Genomic DNA, 20,110 nt, shown 5'->3' on the forward strand with positions numbered 1-20,110 from the left:
ACATTTATTCATCAACAGAACCATCACAACGTTGCAGAAAATACTTTAAAGGCTTTCTGCAATCTGTAATAATTGTATAATCTAGCTCCAAGGAACTCGAGTAGAATGGAGCGCTATTCATAGTGAGCGTCTATATTACCGGTCAAGTACCCGGGTATAGGTGTAAACACTTCGATATCGCTTGGATATTCGCCTATATTTACACGGGAACCAAGAAGCCTTAATGTGCTAAAAGAAAGGGGAATGCAAATCCTAATGACTAGAACACTGCTCGCAAATATGTGGCTGCTTATAAAATCAGGAGGGGGCTTCCTTCTTCAATGAGAAGAAAGCAGAGTAGCTCTGGCTACTGGCATTTTAATGCCACAATTTTCAAGCCCCAGTGTAGTTGCACAAAATCGTCAAGAAAAGATATTCAGCAAAAGCAGTAAAAAGTCTGCGAAATGCCTGTCTGGTACTGGCGACACAAAAAAAACACAACAAAAAACTTCCCCTAAGCAGCATGAAAACACCTCTGAAAGCCCTCTGCAACAGAATGGCCTTCGTCTGTCTGAGTGCACTAGCAAATAACGAGCGTTAGGATAACTCACTCGCTTCTTTCAAATAGGCCAAATTGCTAGCCACGATGCAGCGCCCAAACAGTGCCTAAGATGCCGACTCGACTTCTACATTTCGCTTCTGCGCAAAGTGTTGAAAAGCGTTAACTGCTTCTTAAGCGGCCTTGCCCGAGCAGCGAACCCTCGGATCAGGCATCGGCACAAAATCCCGACTGTCATCAGCTCGCACACATCTTAGAAACATGACGAAAAACAAGGGCAGTTTTTGTGCCAGTGACGGTGGGGCCTCAGCGACAAAAGTGTAGAGTAACCAGGCGTTTTGGTACTGAAAGTATACAGCCACTTTTGAACTTAGGATAAACAACTGCATCATAGCAGTAGAGGTGAAATTTACGTCATATCGAGCAATCGTTGGTGAGGAGTTGCTTCATTGACTGGAGTGCGCGCCACACTTTTATAGAGACAGTTCCTGGGAACCATCTGTTCTGGCGAAGTCGGCGACAAAGCCGCTGGCTTTGCTTGATCAAGTCGGCAGCTCTGTGTCGCTACGGCGAAGCAGTTAGCGGCAGAATAATCACAGGGCCAATGCCGCCAATAGGTTACAGCCTACAGCATCAATCTACAGCCCAAATGCCGCTTCTATTCATGAACTCTCGCTGATTTTCGAGAATCCATAGGTGAAATCACATTGGCGTATTTCTTGAGCCCTGTGTTGCACTGCCGTAGTAGACCGGATTACCCTAGATGCGTGTCATTTTCACCGCTTGCGCTCTCTTCGCTTTATTGCTGCGTTGAATCAAACGCAGCAAGGACGTCTACAGGTCCAAGCACGGCTCAAGGACTTGAAACATTTGTTTCTTTTTTTATATAAATTCCGTGTGCACAGTATGCAGGGTGTTTAAATTAAGATTTTACAGTTTTTAAAAATAGCCTTTTTGAGTTAGATGAGCCCTTTCTTCGGCATAGCGTTTTAAGCGGCCACCAGAATTTTTTTCTGGAAATAAATTGAATTGAATTGAATTGAAGCGGTGTACTACATCAGAATACCGCTAAGACGTGTTAACTAGCCGGCTGGTTGACTAATAATTAATAATTAACTTGTTAACTATTACTGCTAGGTTCCTTGATCATTGAGAGGCGTGTAGTTCACCGTAATTAATATCGATTTCAGTTTTTAGAATTTCGAAACTCAGTTACTGTAGGCGCTGTGGCTTGCAAATTTTCGCTATTTCGACGAGCTACGAGTACTGGAGAGGTTGCTTTGCCTGCAAGCTTCTCAAATGCACATGTATTTTGGAGAAATGTAGCCAAAATTTTCTGGACCACAACACCGATTGTAAATGCGTTTTCGAAATTCTATAGAAACTGATTTGGATATCAATTATGGTTTGCTACACGCCTCTCAGTAATTAATGAGCCTAACTGTAATAGCTAGAAAGATAACTATTCAGTATTAGAGGACGAGCTTGGTATTAGCACGTCTTTGCTGTATTCTGATGTACTACACCACCGGCAATGCTGTACCAAATAAAAGCGCACTTCAAACTCAAAAATCCCATTTCGAAAAGTTGGGTAAAGTCTTAGATGAAACACCCTGTATATTGTCAGTATATGGAGGCGACCACTTCTGGAAGGCGCTATTCTTGTGAGAAAGAAACACGACTTCACAAAATAGAAACAGGTGAGCAAGAATTTCTGCGCTGTACCAAGTATTAAAGTGCGGCTGGATCTATTGTACGTAGGTTGAGAAGTACTTTATGGGCAGAATGAGTTCACAAGAACCATAGTTCTAATAAATGCGGTGAATTCTTATGGCAATCAAGGGCGCAGAAACGTGACGGAGACCCATACAGAGGTACTGCTGGGGACAAACGTTTCCGGCACGCGAGTTCTAGAAAAAAAAATATTTATTGCAGCTCCACCTCACTACCCAGTGGCCTGATATTGTGAAGAGAAAAAGGAGCATTTAGGCCTTTAATGCCTTCATACAATATCAGGCTGCTGAGTAGCGAGGTGGAGCTACAATAAAAGTGGTTTTCCTAGAGCTCGCGTGCCGGAAACGTTTGTTCGCGATAGTAGATATGAATAGCCATGACTTAATTAAGATTAATTGCGGTAGATGCATATTTATACCCAAGAACCACGTGCAGAATACAGTAGCTGAGGAAATAATGATCAGTGCTGGCCGCTCGGCAACTCATGCCACGCAGGGAAAAAAAAGCATCTCAGAACTGTCAGCACATAGACAAAGAAACCGCTTTCATAGATGACATGCGTTGTCCCAGCGTCGGCTCACTGCATTATTTGTCCCGCTGTCCTATTTTTCACGCGAATCTGGTACGCCAGTGTATGTATGGTGCAATAAATTGCTTAGATGCACGCCAGCGCTTGTCCGGCATAATTTCCTTGACCATTCGTTCTTTTCTTGCGCGGCAGGTTCATCATGATTCATTACCAAACTGCCCAAAGATCTTTCTATAATAATATCATCGTGTCATGACATAAAAGGGTGCAGATAGAGTAAAAATTATCTCACCCGACTAAAGCAGCTTTCGTTGGTTATGAGTCTCACTTACACGCTCACTACATCATGTAATTGTGCGGCTTATTACTTCGTGTCAAATGAGAGGAATCTCTCTCTTTCCTTATTTATAATTGTTCGGAGAGCGTATTTCAGTGCCGCCTAAGAGATCGATCAAGGAGCTTCATGTGAAGAAGCAGAAATATTGGCGTTCTAATTCTCTCATAACACTTTTTTGTGTAGCGAGAGTTACACTAGGCTAATAATAATAATAATTGGTTTTTGGGGAAGGGAAATGGCGCAGTATCTGTCTCATATATCGTTGGACACCTGAACCGCGCCGTAAGGGAAGGGATAAAGGAGGGAGTGAAAGAAGAAAGGATAATAGGTGCCGTAGTGGAGGGCTCCGGAATAATTTCGACCACCTGGGGATCTTTAACGTGCACTGACATCGCACAGCACACGGGCGCCTTAGCGTTTTTCCTCCACAAAAACGCAGCCGCCGCGGTCGGGCTCGAAACCGGGAACTCCGGATCAGTAGTCGAGTTCCCGGGTTCGAACCCGACCGCGGCGGCTGCGTTTTTATGGAGGAAAAACACTAAGGCGCCCGTGTGCTGTGCGATGTCCGTGCACGTTAAAGATCCCCAGGTGGTCGAAATTATTCCGGAGCCCTCCACTACGGCACCTATTCTTCCTTTCTTCTTTCACTCCCTCCTTTATCCCTTCCCTTACGGCGCGGTTCAGGTGTCCAACGATATATGAGACAGATACTGCACCATTTCCTTTCCCCAAAAACCAATTATTATTATTATTAGCCTAGTGTAACTCTCGCTACACAAAAAAGTGTTATGAGAGAATTAGAACGCCAATATTTCTGCTTCTTCACATGAAGCTCCTTGATCGATCTCTTAGGCGGCACTGAAATACGCTAGGCTAATAATAATAATAATTGGTTTTTGGGGAAAGGAAATGGCGCAGTATCTGTCTCATATATCTTTGGACACCTGAACCACGCCGTAAGGGAAGGGACAAAGGAGGGAGTGAAAGAAGTAAGGAAGAATAGGTGCCGTAGTGGAGGGCTCCGGAATTATTTCGACCACCTGGGGATCTTTAACGTGCACTGACATCGCACAGCACACGGGCGCCTTAGCGTTTTTCCTCCATAAAAACGCAGCCGCCGCGGTCGGGTTAGAACCCGGGAACTCCGGATCAGTAGTCGAGCGCCCTAACCACTGAGCCACCGCGGCGGGGCACGCTAGGCTGCAAATCTAGCATTTCGCGGTGCATTTTGCGGCTAGTTGTGCGCATGCGCCGTTACCATGACAACCGGTGAGGAGCAAGGTGCGGCGTGCAGTTCGCCGTCGCCACGGTCGCGCGCCTGGTTCACCGTCGGAGCCGAGCGTGACGTCACGCGTATGAGAAGTTGTGCGCATGCGCCAATACCATGCTAACCAGAGAGACCCCACAGCTGCGCTGCGTTCTTTGTCGCCGCCTCGCCGCACGCCGCTCTATCACCCGAACCCCGCGTCGCATGCACAGCATCGCGTATAAAAGGCGGAGATGTAGTGGGCGTCTGCATCACAACGTTTGACATGGATGCAGAGGAGGAGAGTCCAGCTGCTGCCAAACGGCGTTATAGACAAGAGAAGATTAACTCTTTCGATCCTGAGGTTGTCGCCTGGCACTTGGCTACCCAACAAAGAGAGAATCAGCGTAAGAAGGCGCAGAGAGCAGCTGGGACGGCCGAGCAGAGAGAGGGACGGCTTGCCAAACGGCGATGCCAGACTGCCGAGCGTAATAGATGGCGCATAGCCGCCGAGATGGAGCCCAATGTCTCTCATTGCTAAACATACAGTGGCCACAACAATCTCAGCCAGGGAAACGTACCTCTCGCTATGTATATCCGGGCATAGCCGAGCTAAGCCACTGGCAATTTTTTGTGTAAATTTTCGTCATCATCGTAGGTAAAGTAGATAGCAGGCCGAAGGCCTCTCTCAGAGATTTCCTTCTGCCCTAGCGCGAAGCCAGTCTTGCCTATTTTATTCAACCAGTTATCTACGCATGTTACTCCATCGAAATTATGCCATCGTGTCTTCTCTGCTGCTCTCTTAGTATCCGGCAAGTCATTCGAATTCACTTCGAATGTCTATAGCTGGGCATGAAACAGTGACTTGAGTAATTGCTTCTTTCCAGTCCTTGCAGTATATTTGGGACACAGTGCACATCTTTTAACCCTTTATTAAAAGTCTTTCGGACACGTGGTTGCCTTTGACCCACATTGTGCAGCACTCCGTGGAACCGAATAAGGCGTGCAAGTTGAGCGGTACGGATTCATACCCGAAAAGGCAGCGTCATGAAGAAGAAGACACACAGGAAAAACAGCGTGGTGATTTTCCTGATTTTTCAACACTGATCCCCGCAAGCTCTAAGCCCGTGTAAAGTCTCGTCCCCGCCTTTCAAGACTTTTCTTTTAAGGAGCGCCGTAAGTATTCTACTACACGCCGCCTTAGCGCGTATCCATATCAAAGCATGTGCCCTGAAGACATGTGACGAAAGCTGCACATGACTGGAAAGTGACACTGCTATAGCGTGACGGAGCCCAAGAACGAAGCGGCAAATGCAATTCAAAGAGCGCCCACCGGCAAATAACGTCGGCCGAGGTCGCGTTCAATCGCATTGAGCTTGACAGTCGCCTGCGATGCCGCGATGCCAGGCGCCAGGCGACTGACCGTGACGTCATGGAAATAGGTCGAAGCCATTGGTTGGAAGGCATCCTTTGAGTGAAATCTGCAGCTTCGTTCTTAAGCTGTATGCGGATATGAACAATGCTCGGGCGCCTTCTGAATTCCTCATTCTTTACGCTCTTTCTTCGCTCTTTGAAGCACGAAAGACATGGCCCACTTTAATCGGCGGTTCACATACATAAATTTTCACAGAACTCTCAAAATATGCTCTAAGACCCATTCCGTGAAGACCGATACGTATGTGTTGTCTTCAGCGCTTGCGCAATAAGGTTTTCCCGCACGTAATTTTGACTTAAATATGAAAGAAGAGAATATTTTAGTGTCAAGATTTTCTTCACTTGGGTGCATGGCATGAACTATGTACTAACTGTGCGCGGTATATAGAACTTTATCTAAAAAAAAACACGCCTGTTTCGTAACAACAAGTGGGCAACGATTACAGGTCAAAATAATGCAGGCTTTCTGCAGCCGTAACTATTTATCATCTTTTAAAAACAGCGATAGTGGCTCTCTATGCTGGAGCACCTTTATCAGCACTAGCTTTTCATTGTGTGACCTCTGATCCGTGACTCATTTCGAAGCGAAGTTCTTTGTTTTAATTAGCACAAGAAAAATGCGTTTTCGCTAGTTTTATTTTTATCTTGCGCCTAATTTAGTGGCCCTTGCAGTGGCAGGAGACACATGGTTACTTTTTTGGACAAGTAAGGAGCTCTTTTCCCACAATCGATTGCACAAAAAAGCTGTAAAAGATACGAATAGGAGGAACAACGAATTACATAACTTTCTCGGCATCTCAATTGCGAACGTAATAAAAAAAAAGTTAACAGCGCGCGACCGAAGAAGCTTATCCGATTAATACTCCTCGCGCCCGAGGATTTTTTTTAGCTGAGGGAATTTCCGATCTGGTACAAACCTCGTGTTTCCAATTGCCAGAGAACCTTGACGCCGAAAGGCTCCTGTTTTTACATTCATGGAGTGCGTAAAAATGCATCTGGTATCCGGAGAGAAATTAACAGCGTCGTCCTCCTCTGCTCATTCTCGCCTCTCGTGCTCACCTGTCCTCATTGCCGCAGCGCGGATCACTTGACATAGGGAGCACTCCGGTACTCTGTGCGCGTGATGCAATTTACGGTTCGGGAAAGTCACCGGCCCGCCGGGAAAGCCCCGACTGCGCTCGCGGCGCCCTGAGACCGGGTCATTGATTTGATTGGGATGGACACGGAGCAGATTACTTCCCTCCGCCTCAAGGGCGCCCCGAGTCGGAGGCAGCCCGGCTGACTGAACACCTCGCTCGCTCACTCGCGCATGCGCAGAGTCGTCTCTGCACGGGGCTGGTCACCGTGGGAAGAAGCGGCCCCCTGGTGGTGACAGAACGCCACCAACGGCACTACACAAGTGCGACAGCGTTAAAACAGGATATAGAAAACGGGGTGGGGGGGGGGGGGGGGGGGGCTTCGAACGCAATTAGTGGGACGCTCAGACGGTGTCGCGGGAACTTGAAATTAACGAAATCACTGCCCGAGTTTCTTCATGCCGTGCGCAGTGAGGCGCTCTGCGCAGTGTAAGCAGTAACCACGCAATAACTCTCCCCCTCTCTCGACTCTCTATCTCTCTCTCTTGTAGAATGATAGGTATACGTGGAACATCAAGCTCTACGGCAACAGTTGTTGTGGTCTATTGTGGGCGCGGTGCGTTGTGATGGAAATATTTCGCGTTAATCTGCCCGCCAACGAGAATGGGTAGCCTGCATACGTGGGCTGCATGCTACGCCCGGAGCTGTTGATATTGTTCAGCTTGATACTTGCTTTTACCGAAAATATGAATGCTAGTGATTAACCAGCAAAATCAGTGCCTCTAGCACTATGCGCGGCACAACGTCGAGCGCGGAAGACAATTATCGGTCAAGGTGTGGAAATAAGAGCTGATAACAGTGATAAGGAAAGGCTGTACAGAGCAGTGGATAGCAAGGCGGATTAGCGAGATCGCTATAATGCACGACAGTTAACGGGTGGAAGGGAAATAGGAAGAAGAACAAAAAAAAAAACGACACTTTGTACTGTTTTCAAAAGCATCTGATCAAGAGTGCTAAATGACAATGAAGATATGAAACGAGCCTCTTGAGGCATCTACTGGGTGCAGCGTGCAGGCAAGTATGCTGTTTGTCAATAAAACTGAATTTACTGCGCTATTAGCCCAAAGATGCGCGACATGTGCAACGGCACCATAACGACTGCACTGCCACTCTCTTGTAATGCTTAACACCACTTGCTGGGCGTGTTGGTAAATCATGTTTGCAATAACACAGCGCAAAAACTAGCACGGACAAAGCGCTGACTTCAGCGAAACTTCATTGCAGCGCGCGGCGTATACATATACCGTAGCGCGCGTATGCGCAGCAACGAAAGGAAAAGGGGAAGATGTCACGCTTTCTCTGGCACCGGCATCGCGTTGCACCAGGACACTCTCTCTCACGAACAGGCAAGCAAATCACAGGCTAAAATAGCTATGACGCACGAAACGAGCTGTGTTTCTCTTGGAACGTTGTTCTCATTCTAATAAGGCTGCATACTAGAACAGTTTGCCAGAATTTAAACGAGAACAGTTCCGAAATTCTAGCGAGGAGCTCACTGCATTGACGACCATCACAGCGATGGTATCCCGCCCACAGAAAAAAAATGAGGCACTGGTTACTGTGACTTTTGAAGACTGTACAATATATGTGCCCGGGCTTCGAAGAGAAATTATTTTTCTTACCTTTTTTAACAGTTCTGTACAGTGGCGACCCTAGGGGTAAGTTCGTAATGAGGTCAGCTGACTGAACATTTCGCAAGATCGCACTTTTTTTTTGGTTCTTGTTTTATTTTGGATCCACTACAGACTGCTAGAACAATAATATATGATGTCCTGTACTCGCAGTAGACGCGTATAAGCGTGTATCTCACAAAACAACAAAAGTACTTGAGGTTAGGTACATCACCCAAGATTTTTAGAGAATGTACCCAGAAGTGCAGAAAACCGGACATCAAGCTCGGGAGGATTAGACATGTTTGCAGCGCAGTCCCACCTTGTTATTCTGCTGCCGAATCCACTTGTGGCACTGAGTCATCAAATTCACGAAGAAATATGGTCACCGGGCCAGTAACTGTCTTGTTCTGGGTAGACAGCTGAACAACGTTATAAAAATGGGATAGGGGATATTGAAAGAGAGCAGCGAAGAAGTACGCATGGGGGGGGGGGGGGGGGGGCGGATACCGTGCATGGTCCAACTCCTTGGCAGGCAGTGTTAGTGGGTCCACCTAGGGTGCCTCATGCCACTTCATTGATTTAATGGGGTTACAACTGTTGTTTATTCGGGAGGCGCCATTTTGTTTCACGGCGGCTATGTGGACTTGTAGCAGCATGAACCTTCTAAATTTTCTCTTGCGTTAAGGCTTGCGTGCCTTGTAGCTGCACTCAAATATCTCGTGGCCGGGACCGTACAGTATCGTCATGAATGAAGGATAAGGTGGCGGCGCTACCATTCATCCACCTTGCAGAGACGCAGGAATACCGTGAAAAGAAGACAGCCTACTTACTTGGCTTGACTTGGCTTGAGCAGAAAATAAAAGACTCTTCTCGAGGCACACTGCGAAGGAATGCTGGGAAAGTTTTCATTCCAGCCTACCAACGACCTTTCACTTGCGCTGAATGTATTGAAGAAGTGAAAAACGCAGCAGCGAAATATTATAATCTGCGTACAATGAGAGAATCGCGGCACAATAACTACCAATTTTTCGGTACAATCAACGCTTTCGGCCCAACACTAGGCAAGCCGAACACGAGGCCTCGCCTTCCAGGCATTCCCGCGGTAGATGAAGGGCTCGTTATTAAGAAACTTGCGTAGACGGCGGAGCGAGCTTTCCCTCCAGGTAATATTTAGAAACTCTATGGCAAGGACAGCGCGCATTGCGGCCTCTCGGAATGATATTGTGGAGGCACAAAATTCTGTAAATGAATCTGAATAGGTAAGCTGCCAGTACCCTACAACGACGGAGCCGAAGGTCCAGGCACCCTAGTTCTAACAGACGTGCGATTAGAATCGGGGTGTCGTTTGCCAACATTCGTCTCCACGTTGCCGATGTGGCATCGGGTTCGCAGCGAGTGATGCGGATGCTCAAGGAATACACGAACAGGCTTCAGCATTACAGCCTATTGGTCGCCACTAACCGAGCACGTAAGAGCGTTCCTGCGTCTAAAAACGCCTCTGGCTGCCTCCGCCCGCACGCTTTCTCTCGGCTATGGACGTTGCTGAGGAGCTGCGAAGAGGCACGCCACAAGCAGAGCGCCTGACATCTTTGGCCCCCCGTTCCTTACCTTTTTGGGCCTGCTGCTGTCGCCGCCACCGCTTCTGATCGATAGCGTGTCGCAGCGTCCAGCGAGACAAACTTGTTAGGTTCTCTATTGCCTAATGACGCGTTCGATGCTCGGCAATTAATTACAACGTGCCCAGCCTCTGGCATTTTCGGGGAACAACAGAGGATGACGCTATTTACCGCGAGCAGAATCGATCTAAGAGAAACTTGCTCCAAAGCTTAAGACAGTATAAGCGCGCAGAGTTGAGGGCCAAAAATGTTTAGAAACAATCGCTAGAGAACGTTGTTGACCTGATAAGAAAACTGACGCTGACTTCCCTTTAACAGTTGTCGTACGCCCACTGACGGTATGTTCAGTTTCACAGAACAGAAAAAGTATTGATGTGGAAAATTGCAATAAATTTGTGTTTTTCAGTTGCTGTTTCATTGATCCCATGAGAACGTTTGGCCACTGCTAACAGATTTAAACATTGCCCGCCCGTGTTGCCCCATCCTATAATCTACAGCGTGCGCCACTGTTTTCATATACACTATAAAGCCGCTTGTTCTCCACCTAGCTGTCAACTAAACGAGCTGTTTTGTGCATACGCTTTTTATATCAGCATACTAAGAGGGTATTCACAGCGCTGTAGCACTTCCTACATACATTGTTTTCTTTTTGTCAGCAAATACACCTGGAATAACAATATTATGATTGCCTGCAAGGAAGAAAAATCTGCTCGTTAGCGTAAGCCGGCTATAGGTATGTTTTTACTGCTTACCGTCCTTCTTAGTTCTACCAGGCTCAGCCATAAAGACAGAACGCTTGTACCCTGTTGTTTATTCACAACTCTCGGTATAAACGCCACTTCCGGGCAAAATGAAGTCTTCGGACAGAAAGAGGCGATAAAACATCCTGAATCTTCCTCTGCAAATAACCTAATGAAGTCAGAGACTTAGTTCGGTTCAAGAGAGAATTAGCTTTTTTTTTTTTCAATTAGTCTCTGGAGTCTGCCACGCTGACTCGCTTCTTACGCAGGTCTCTTAACTTTCTCTTGCTCGCATTCTCCTCTGCACCACGTAATCACCTCATCGCTCGCGCTGCTCGAGCAGTTCGGTTCGTTGATTGTGCGACCAACTCCAGCGATTCTTACCCCCTCTGCCGCTGCCTGGCCGCTTGAGCCCTGGTTCGAACTGTTTGCAGCTGCTCGGCTCAGTGATGACGCCAGTGCTCGTGATTCTTGCCGGGCCGGCCTGTGGCGGCTTCTTCACTGCGCTGCCCGGCAATCGAAGCCAGAGGCAAGGACCGACTCACCTAAAGAGCGAGCCATCGGCTTTGCTTGGCTCGGCTTCGGGGTTTGGCTCGCTGAGAAGAAGCCGAGCAACAGAAAGAGCGAGAAAGAAGCAGCTGGGAAGGCTTCGAGATTGCGAGACCGGCGCTAACGAGGCGGAAGACTATGGATTTCCACCGAGGCATCCGCTCAAAGACGATAATAACTCGAGTGGCATCCAAGAAACTAGCGGAGAAAAGAAGAAGAGAAGGCGAAAGTAGGAAAGTGCGATAGCACGAGATGAAGGAGAGCAAGAAGAAGAGAAGGAAGAAGTGTTTTCGGCCGCTGGAAGAAAACTGAGCCGGGCAATGAGAAGGCGGGTGGGGAGTGAAGTCCCACAGACAAAAAGTGGGCGAAAAAGCGGTAAAAGCTGGCAGCTGCGAAATGGGAAAGAAAGGCCGAAGTTCGATTACCAATACGCCCCCATTGGCCTGGGTGCCTGCTCCTGTTTGGCCTCGGCTTTCCAGAGCGCAGCCTGGCTCCAGGCGCCACGTTTTTGCTCGTAATGCCGGTGGTCCAGCCTTCTTTTTTTTTTAATTGGGGAAGGCTGCAAGGACTTCTCAGTAAAGAAAGTAGTCACTATTTAAGATTTTCTGTTCTTTTGTTTTCATTGGGAGTTGTACCCACAGCCTGATACACGTCTTAATTACCGGGTCTGCTGTCAGTCCCAGCGCAAACTCCCCTGTTAGGCATATTAGGAAGATCATGCGCCACTTTTTGACTATTCCCTTCTCGGAAAGCTTCGCATCTGAAAGTAAACGCATCTGTGATTCGATGAAACAGTGCAGGGAAAGAATTGCAGTCCCGTAGTACGTTCACGCCGAGACGTGATACATGCATGTCGTTGTCAGCTGTTCTCAACCGCAAAACGCAGGGTTCTCATTTGATGACTTCTGAAAAAACAGGTTAATAGTGCCGCCTCGACTTCTACCCTCCGACAGCTTCTGGATCCAAAAAGGCCGAATATGTCATTGTGATGACCAAATTAGCTAAATTGTCCTTTTCCTCCCTAACGGAATGCAAGGTGGCAGGTGAAAACGGCTCATACATATTGCAAATGTAGACCTTGAATTACGGTGTCTCTACAAGTAGTAAGTGTTTTTGAACTTGTAGCAATGTATTTGTCGAGATTGATTATTTAGACTTAAGAACAGTTTCGGTTATAATATTTTGACAGCAAGGTAGCGCTATAAATAGAGCAGTTTCTTTACGCTCATTTTTTGCGCTTTCATTCCAAATAGAAATCAATGCATGAAATCACGCAGGAGCGCGGGACAGCGGTGGTTCGAGCTCACTAATACCGAGAGCAACTACCGTGAAGAATAACCGCACACGTAGACACAATTTAAAGCTTGCTTTGAAAGTCCAGAAGTTCGTAATTTCATGTATTCGAGCATGTTCTTGGGTACCAATATTAAATACTTTACTAAATTATACACTTTGAGTGCGCATGGGCTCTTATTCATGTCAAGGGCACCACCAACAATATCATAAGATCCATTTCTCAACATGCGCCTAGTTATTTTTCACACCTCTCAAGTCGTTATTATGTGAGATGAACGCCCTGCATACCTGTATACTTACTCACAAGGTCCACAACATAGTAAACAATTGCTTCTGTAAGAACCATCCAGCATATCAGTTCTCAAATCACCTATGAACATCTCTGAACTAACTTTTTAAATGCTCTAAATATTTCTCTCAAAGAATTCAAATTCTTTCAGCTATGCAATCCCCTAATTCCCAGTAAGAACGATTTCCTTAAGATTAACCATGAGTCCTCCTTACTAACAATGACCTTGAAAATTCACTCACTAAAGACGAGAATTCACTTCTAGGAAACCCTGTTGTTTTTATACACAGTTTTCTGACAGCTTGATTTACGACTGCCAAAATATTAAAATTCCTCAAAAGGCGCTGTGCACCGCGTCGATTATATTAAGTTAATGCGTAGGATGACTTGTTTGCTTTCTTTAATAACCACTCGACCATTTCTGAATATGGACGGCCTGTGTCCACTACAAAGGTAAGTATAATCCAGGGAAACAGCGCAAAACACGGAAGGCGGACAACACGAATGCTGTCCGTTTTTCTTGTCCTGTCTTTTCAAGATTAACTCAACTCAACAAGCCCTACTCTCTACGCGGGTAAATATAAATCTGGCGTAATTTGTTATTCGTTTATTGTATACCCACAGCACATTTAGGAGCGTTACCACAAGCGGACAATGCAAACATTTTATGCGATAGCGCGGTGAAATTGTGCGAAACAAAACAATAAAACATGAAAGACATTGCTGAAGAATTAAAGAAAAATAAAAAGCGAATGACACGGTGATGTTGATTTATATATAAGTTGTTTTCTAGACACAATTACATTTTACGCTGCTAATACGATGTATTCAAAATAAAAACCTCCAATGTGAATTGCATACAGGGCATCAGAATACCATTTACACGTCTTACTTCCTGCAGAATTAATATTAATTGCTCTGAATGTTAGCCTAGTCATCTGGCCGCCGCTCCAACTTTTATGCTGCAGTAGGAAAGAGTGAACACCAAACATATTTCTCTCATAGGGATACCTGCGAAACATCCTGGGATTTTCATATCGTTCCAAGGTGCAGGAGGGCTGTAAGAGGTACTATTTCTTCTTAACGTCTGTCTAGTCAATAATAATCCGCTGGAAGGGTATTACAGCGACAGCTGTATAAGACACGTTCGGCGAAAATGACGAGGTCGTAATGCTCTCAACCCACGTTTTCCTCTTCTCTCTATGGCTGTCCTCTTTAACCGTCTACCTCGCCATGCCTTTCAAACAAGGCGCTTGCCTTAGATGAATGGATTAGTGACCGTACTTGAAGTACCGTCGCACGCGTTACACACGGTTGTGTAAGAGACGCCTGCCACCGTACTCCCTAACTAAACATGCCCACCACCCGCTTCACGTCGGGTTGCTGAACCAGTCTGCAGAAACACGCTCTGGAAAGGGCATTCACTAGAGCTTACAGGTGGCGCTATAGAAAGAGTAGCTGCATCAATTCGGCAAAAATCTCACAAAAATCTCTCGCGAGCAGTATGCTGTTACCTTAGTGATATGTTAACTTTCTGTCGGGACTCAACACGTTTCATATGCTTACGTTGCGGCTTATTCATCGAAGGCTATTATATTGGGCCCTGCTTTGCCTCATTTATGGTTCTTTATTGACCTACAAGTTTTCAAACGCCTTAGACGAAATTTGCCTTGTGGAGAAGTATGAAGCTTAAAGATGTTGAAGATCAAATAATGGGACATATCCTTATGACAGACGTCGAAGACTCGGTACGAAATGTTTTCTCCAAAACACAGCCATCTACATGATTCTTTGTTCAATAAAAAAATCTCCTTGTTATAACTAGCACTTCGAGGCGAAGTTTTAAAAACAAGTGAGTATTCATAAATTATCATTAGAGAATGTGAAAATAATGAATCGCGATAATAGTAATCCCCACACTTAACATATTTTGATTGTGGACTTAAGAATTTATACTTATAAATTTGTACACATTCACAGTGTGGCACGTTTGTCTTCTCTGATTGCTCCATTGATAGCCGTCCATTTTTCTTGCTCCAGTGAACGTTGTTGTTGTTCTTGTTATCCTCATAAAATGGCACAAAATCTCTATCGCATTTGTCTGTGCACGTTCTCATCCTCCTATCCTTTAGAAATTCGGGTTGCGTGGTACAATAAGAACATCTGTCACTTTGCCAAGTTCCGAGCACACTGTACTACAATCCTTAAATGGGCTGTTACATTTACTTGCTGCGAAAAGTGTTGTGTACAGGCAGTGATTGTCAAGACGAGTTTGCTTCCCTACTGGAGAACTTCGCAATGCTGGAGCAATTCAACATAATACTGACGCGCTATTCCCTGTCCTTCGGCGTAAAATCTCGGCACCCAGCCGAAATATAAAGTCTGAAGTTTAAAGTTCGCCTAGTATCACACCAGGAAATGGATGGAAGGCCGGAGAGCACTTTGTGCAAATAAGTCACGTCGTTCTTGCTTCGTTTCGCGCCTGTGTGGGCCTGCATTAACGGGAGCTAAATTCAGTACTTCAGCCGCATCAGCGCCAAGTGCGGCGGTAGCTTCTGTGGCTGCTCTTCCTAACTATTCTCCGTGCGATCTTTCTCGGTCTGGCCTTTCTATTTTTTCCCGTTTGATTTTTCGCGCCCGCATACGTGGCTGCTGCCCAACCATGCCCGGTGCGTCGTTAATAAAGCTGCCCTTTCCCCCTGCTCGCTGTTTGTCTCTCTCTCACTTGAGCGCCCGTTGCTGCCGGTGTGCAGACGTCAGCGCGTCTTCCATTCACGAAGAGGAATTAAGGAACCATGGCGGCGGCTTCTTGCAGGAATGCTCGGGAATAAGGGTGCGCAGGCAGTGGGCGGGGAGGCACCGACGCGTGGCTGCCCGCGCCTAGGCCAACATTCTTCGCGTTCAAGCGTTTTCTTAGCAAAAGAACGCACTCCTCTTCACGACGCTGGGCCTGCCCCGGCAGACGCGATAAATTTCATTAGGAAAATGCGCTCTGCTAGGCGTGGAAGGATGGGAGGTTGGTATGGCGAGCGGGGAGAAGTATGACTGTTGTTCATCACTTGGTGCTCGACTTCGCGGACATAGGCGACAGCGAAACGAAAGAAAAGTGGAGAGTGAGGCGGGCAGAATCCAGGAATGAGTGATCGAAAACGCACGTTTATTTGACGTTTTTATTATAAGGAAATTTATATTTTCTGTCTTGCAGCGCTGGAAACATATGCGCGGCCCTATTTCAGCTCAAATGTTATTCATTTACGGGAAAGCGTTCACAGATTCAGTCACCGGCGCCTGGGAAATTCAGGGAATTGTCCGAAATTCGAGCCATAAATGGCAAACTGTTGCCGCTAACGATCGTACTTGTTTTCTTACAAAACTGCTCGTGCAATCAACGGGAAAACATAATTACACCAGTTATCCAGCGCTGGTTTCTTTAAAAATAATATCGCGAGCAGGGCACATTTAAAAACAATGCCCTATTTCAGAAAGGTTTCATTTCGCATCTCAAGTTCATATGATGTTCACACGCCGCAGCGGTGGCCTAGTCGTTTGAGCCTCAGCCTCGCATGCGGGAGGTGCGGGGTTCGATCCCCAGCGCCGCCGGGTACCCACCGGTGATACAATAGGTACAAGCTTTCCTCTGCCTGGCACTCGGTTTCATTAGGGTGAAATTCTTGGGAAATTGGTCTTTGACCCCACCTTGCAAATTCGAAAATACCTTGTGACATGGCATTGTTTGGCAATAGATGCCCTTGCGCCATAAAGATTCATCAACATTAGCATATGATGTTCACGCTGTAGTCGATGGATGAAACATGCCTTTTTAATACTTGCGCAGTCTAACTACAAAGTGTCGTAGATATTAAAAAAGCTAAATGAATGTAAGTCGCGTGTTTTCCTAAATTTGATAAGTCCTTCAGAAAAAGGATCCTAGAATCTTTTTTTAACAATTCCAAAATCAAAAACACTAATCTGTTCATTTATTGTCCCAATACTGGGGTGCAATATTTTTCTAGCTTGTTTTGTCCTTCCAGATCATAGAACTCTAACATTATGATCATGATAATCAGCGTAGTATGCGCGATTTTAAGAGAAAAAATACGGAACAGCAATATAGTTTGACCTAACCGCAGACTAATCTCATGAGGTCATATGATGTGCTGTTATTTCGTTAATTTTCGGTTGATTCAAAAGAAAATTTAAGTTTATCGATGCAGTAAGCATTGTGTTTTCTAGCCGCTCATAGTAATGACAATTAGATGACATGGTCATATCTGGCGCTTTGTGGCTCTAAGTGTGAGATTACTGGCACATTTTTCCACAGTGACATTTATAGTTACAACAAAACTTAATTTACGAATGTTAAGCTAGGGTCATAGTGTTATTTTCTTCATTAAGCTTCATTATAATACAATATATCTTTATACGTGTACAACGATTGCATGTGTGTTGCAAATAAGCTGGCCCTTTATTCCAAAAGGTCTTTCAGCTTGACAGGCTTTTCAGATGTGAAGAATGCACTCACTTCGGAGATTTCGTTGAAACGAATAATTTTACTCCTTTCAATAAGAGGAAAAAAAGGTACATTATACAATTCGCATGCATATGCTGTTCCTTTTCGCAACAATTTCCGGGTTTTATAATGGTATCTAAAATAGTAACCATATTATGCTAATTTATGATTTCATTATTGCGGCGCAGAATTTTTCTATTTTCCGTTTGACTTTTCAGACTACGGAACTTAAAAAGGTCCTTTATACAAATCGCATGCATACGATGTTCCATTTAACTGCAATTTCCTGGTTTTATAATAGTCCCTAAATTAAGACATAGGTTAGAGTTAGGTTAAAAACCCATCATTGACACTTTTTTGCCTCCTAAAGAACGCAATTTTTCGTTTCGTATTAAAATACACCAGACATGATATTCTAATTTATTTCAAAACTGCCTCTTTGAGAACAGGCATTGGTCGGAGCTCGGAGCTAACACGAACAATGGCTTATCACTATCTGCAATCAGTTTTGAGGACGCCTCGCTAATACTGATTATTCCTTTAAAAATTACCAAGAAAAGTAGTGAAATCAGTTTTTCTTACTGTAGTAGGCGTATTAGACCATGTTTTTCTCTCTGTCTCAATAGGGAAACATGACGTGACACCGACAAAATTCACAAATTTTCGTTTGAAATTCATACACCTGTTTGAGGTTATGTGTATTGCAATTTCCAAACAGTAAAATCAATCATCCGAATTATTCGGTTTCTAGTAGCGTCAGTACTTAAAAGAAATGAACGATATGTACTCACTTGGGCGATTGTTAAGGCTTCCAAGTAGCAGGCTTCTTGCACAGGAATTCAGTTAACCACATTCGAACAAACATTTCTCTCTCTCTCTCTCTCTCTTTCTACCGCTTAGATAAATTAAGTGTAAAGTCTTGGGCTCAAAACTATCCTTGCGTCGATCGTGTGATGCTTGGTGTAGAGTGGGGTTATGGCCAACTACTGCTTGGACTCGTTCCTTTTTTGTTCTTTGAAAACATATATTGGCTTTGTTTAAAATATTATCACAACCTAGGCCTTAATAGCGCGTAATGAGAGTCACAAAAGCTCACTTAATCACAGGTGATCACATTTAAATGCAGGCAGTCGCGGCTACGCGCACTTGTGCCGGTAAAATTAGTATTGTCTAATACAGTCCCTGAAAGACACTGAAATATTACTGGGAGGACGTTGTTTCTCGACCCAATTTAGCTACCTTTTTCACTTGTGCGACGATATCGCCCCTTACAATGCGTAGATATTGTGAGGCGTTTTATTCACGTGATAGCGCATTGTCTTTGTGTGAGCGGAACTAGATGAAACTCTATGGCTTCTGAAGGCTCGGTGGGAGGCGGTAACTTTAAATTTCTAAAATGAACATTTAGTTTAATTATTGTTCGGTTTCTCCGCAGGCGTGCTGATTTCTATAGATTAATCCGGCGTTGCCGTTCATCTTATTCCTTCAAACTTCCCATTTTAACGTGTAGCCCACACGGCAAGAAATAACCGCGTTTTTTAAGGTCGATCCTACTTTTTTATGCTCCTTTTGAAAATCTCTATAGAAGCGCGAAATAATACAGAAGAAGTAAGGGCTAGTGCAGTGAAGAGGGGGAAGGGGCAGTGGACGCATTAAAAAAGAAAAGAACTAAGCACAGAGTGCGACAGCAGCCGAAACACAATCTAAAGATTTTCGCTTTCGGTGAAGCCGCTGTACGCTATATTCGTTTTTCAGTTCCTTTTTTTTTTTCCTCCCTCAATGCCGCTGTGCTGTTACGGGCGGCCGTTTCACTCGCGAAGCTCATTGTGTGCATGTCGGGGCCTTCCACCTTGGTAAATCCGGCAGTCCACTCCCATTATGCGTCGATACAATGGGCGAACCCTTCCCACTTCTCACAGAGAGGCGAGCCTTACATTCGTTTATGCGCTTTGCAAGAGGAAGGAGACAAAGAAAAAAAGAATATCTAAAAAGAAATCTTCAGCAACAGCAGAACACCCGCGATGTCGCCATCCGCGCCGCTGCCGCTGCGAGCTCCCTCTCTCGGCGGACGGGCGGAAATAAGGGCGGCCATCGATTCTGAGCGCGGCCGCTCTTCGTGCATGCTCGGCCCGCCACTGTTTTGCGTCGCCGCTCCCGCCATTCTACTCATCGCTGCCTCATTTTCTTTCTTCTTATCGCGTCTCGAGCGTAAGGTTCTCGCCTTGGTTCCCATGCTCGGGTCACATTTTTTTTCTTCTTCTTTGCACACTCCTCCTTTTTCGGGCAAAAGTAGGTTTTCTCGCTCTTCCCGGCGAAACAAACTGGACGAACTGAGCGATAGAACACGAGCGCGTGAAAAAAAGATAGAGAGAGCGAATCAAGAAAAACAGTGGCAGAGAAAGAAATAGAATTGAAGTACAGGGAAGTAAGGGGGAGGGGTGTGCAAGAGCCTCAAGGAGCTGGAGATGTTTTTCTTCGCTATGTATAAAAAGTTGAGGCGCTGCAGTCCATTAAACTGAACGATAACGTGACAAAGGGTGGAC

At 45.5% G+C, this 20,110-nt stretch overlaps 1 protein-coding gene across 8 annotated transcripts in view; it reads left to right on the forward strand.

Annotated features, from left to right (window-relative positions):
• Window positions 1-20,110, forward strand: part of GluClalpha (glycine receptor alpha 1) — a 403,918-nt gene that overhangs the window by 327,680 nt on the left and 56,128 nt on the right. The gene's annotated exons all lie outside the window — the stretch shown is intronic.

The sequence above is a fragment of the Amblyomma americanum genome, chromosome 6, assembly GCF_052857255.1.
Source record: "Amblyomma americanum isolate KBUSLIRL-KWMA chromosome 6, ASM5285725v1, whole genome shotgun sequence".
Classification (NCBI taxonomy): domain Eukaryota; kingdom Metazoa; phylum Arthropoda; class Arachnida; order Ixodida; family Ixodidae; genus Amblyomma; species Amblyomma americanum.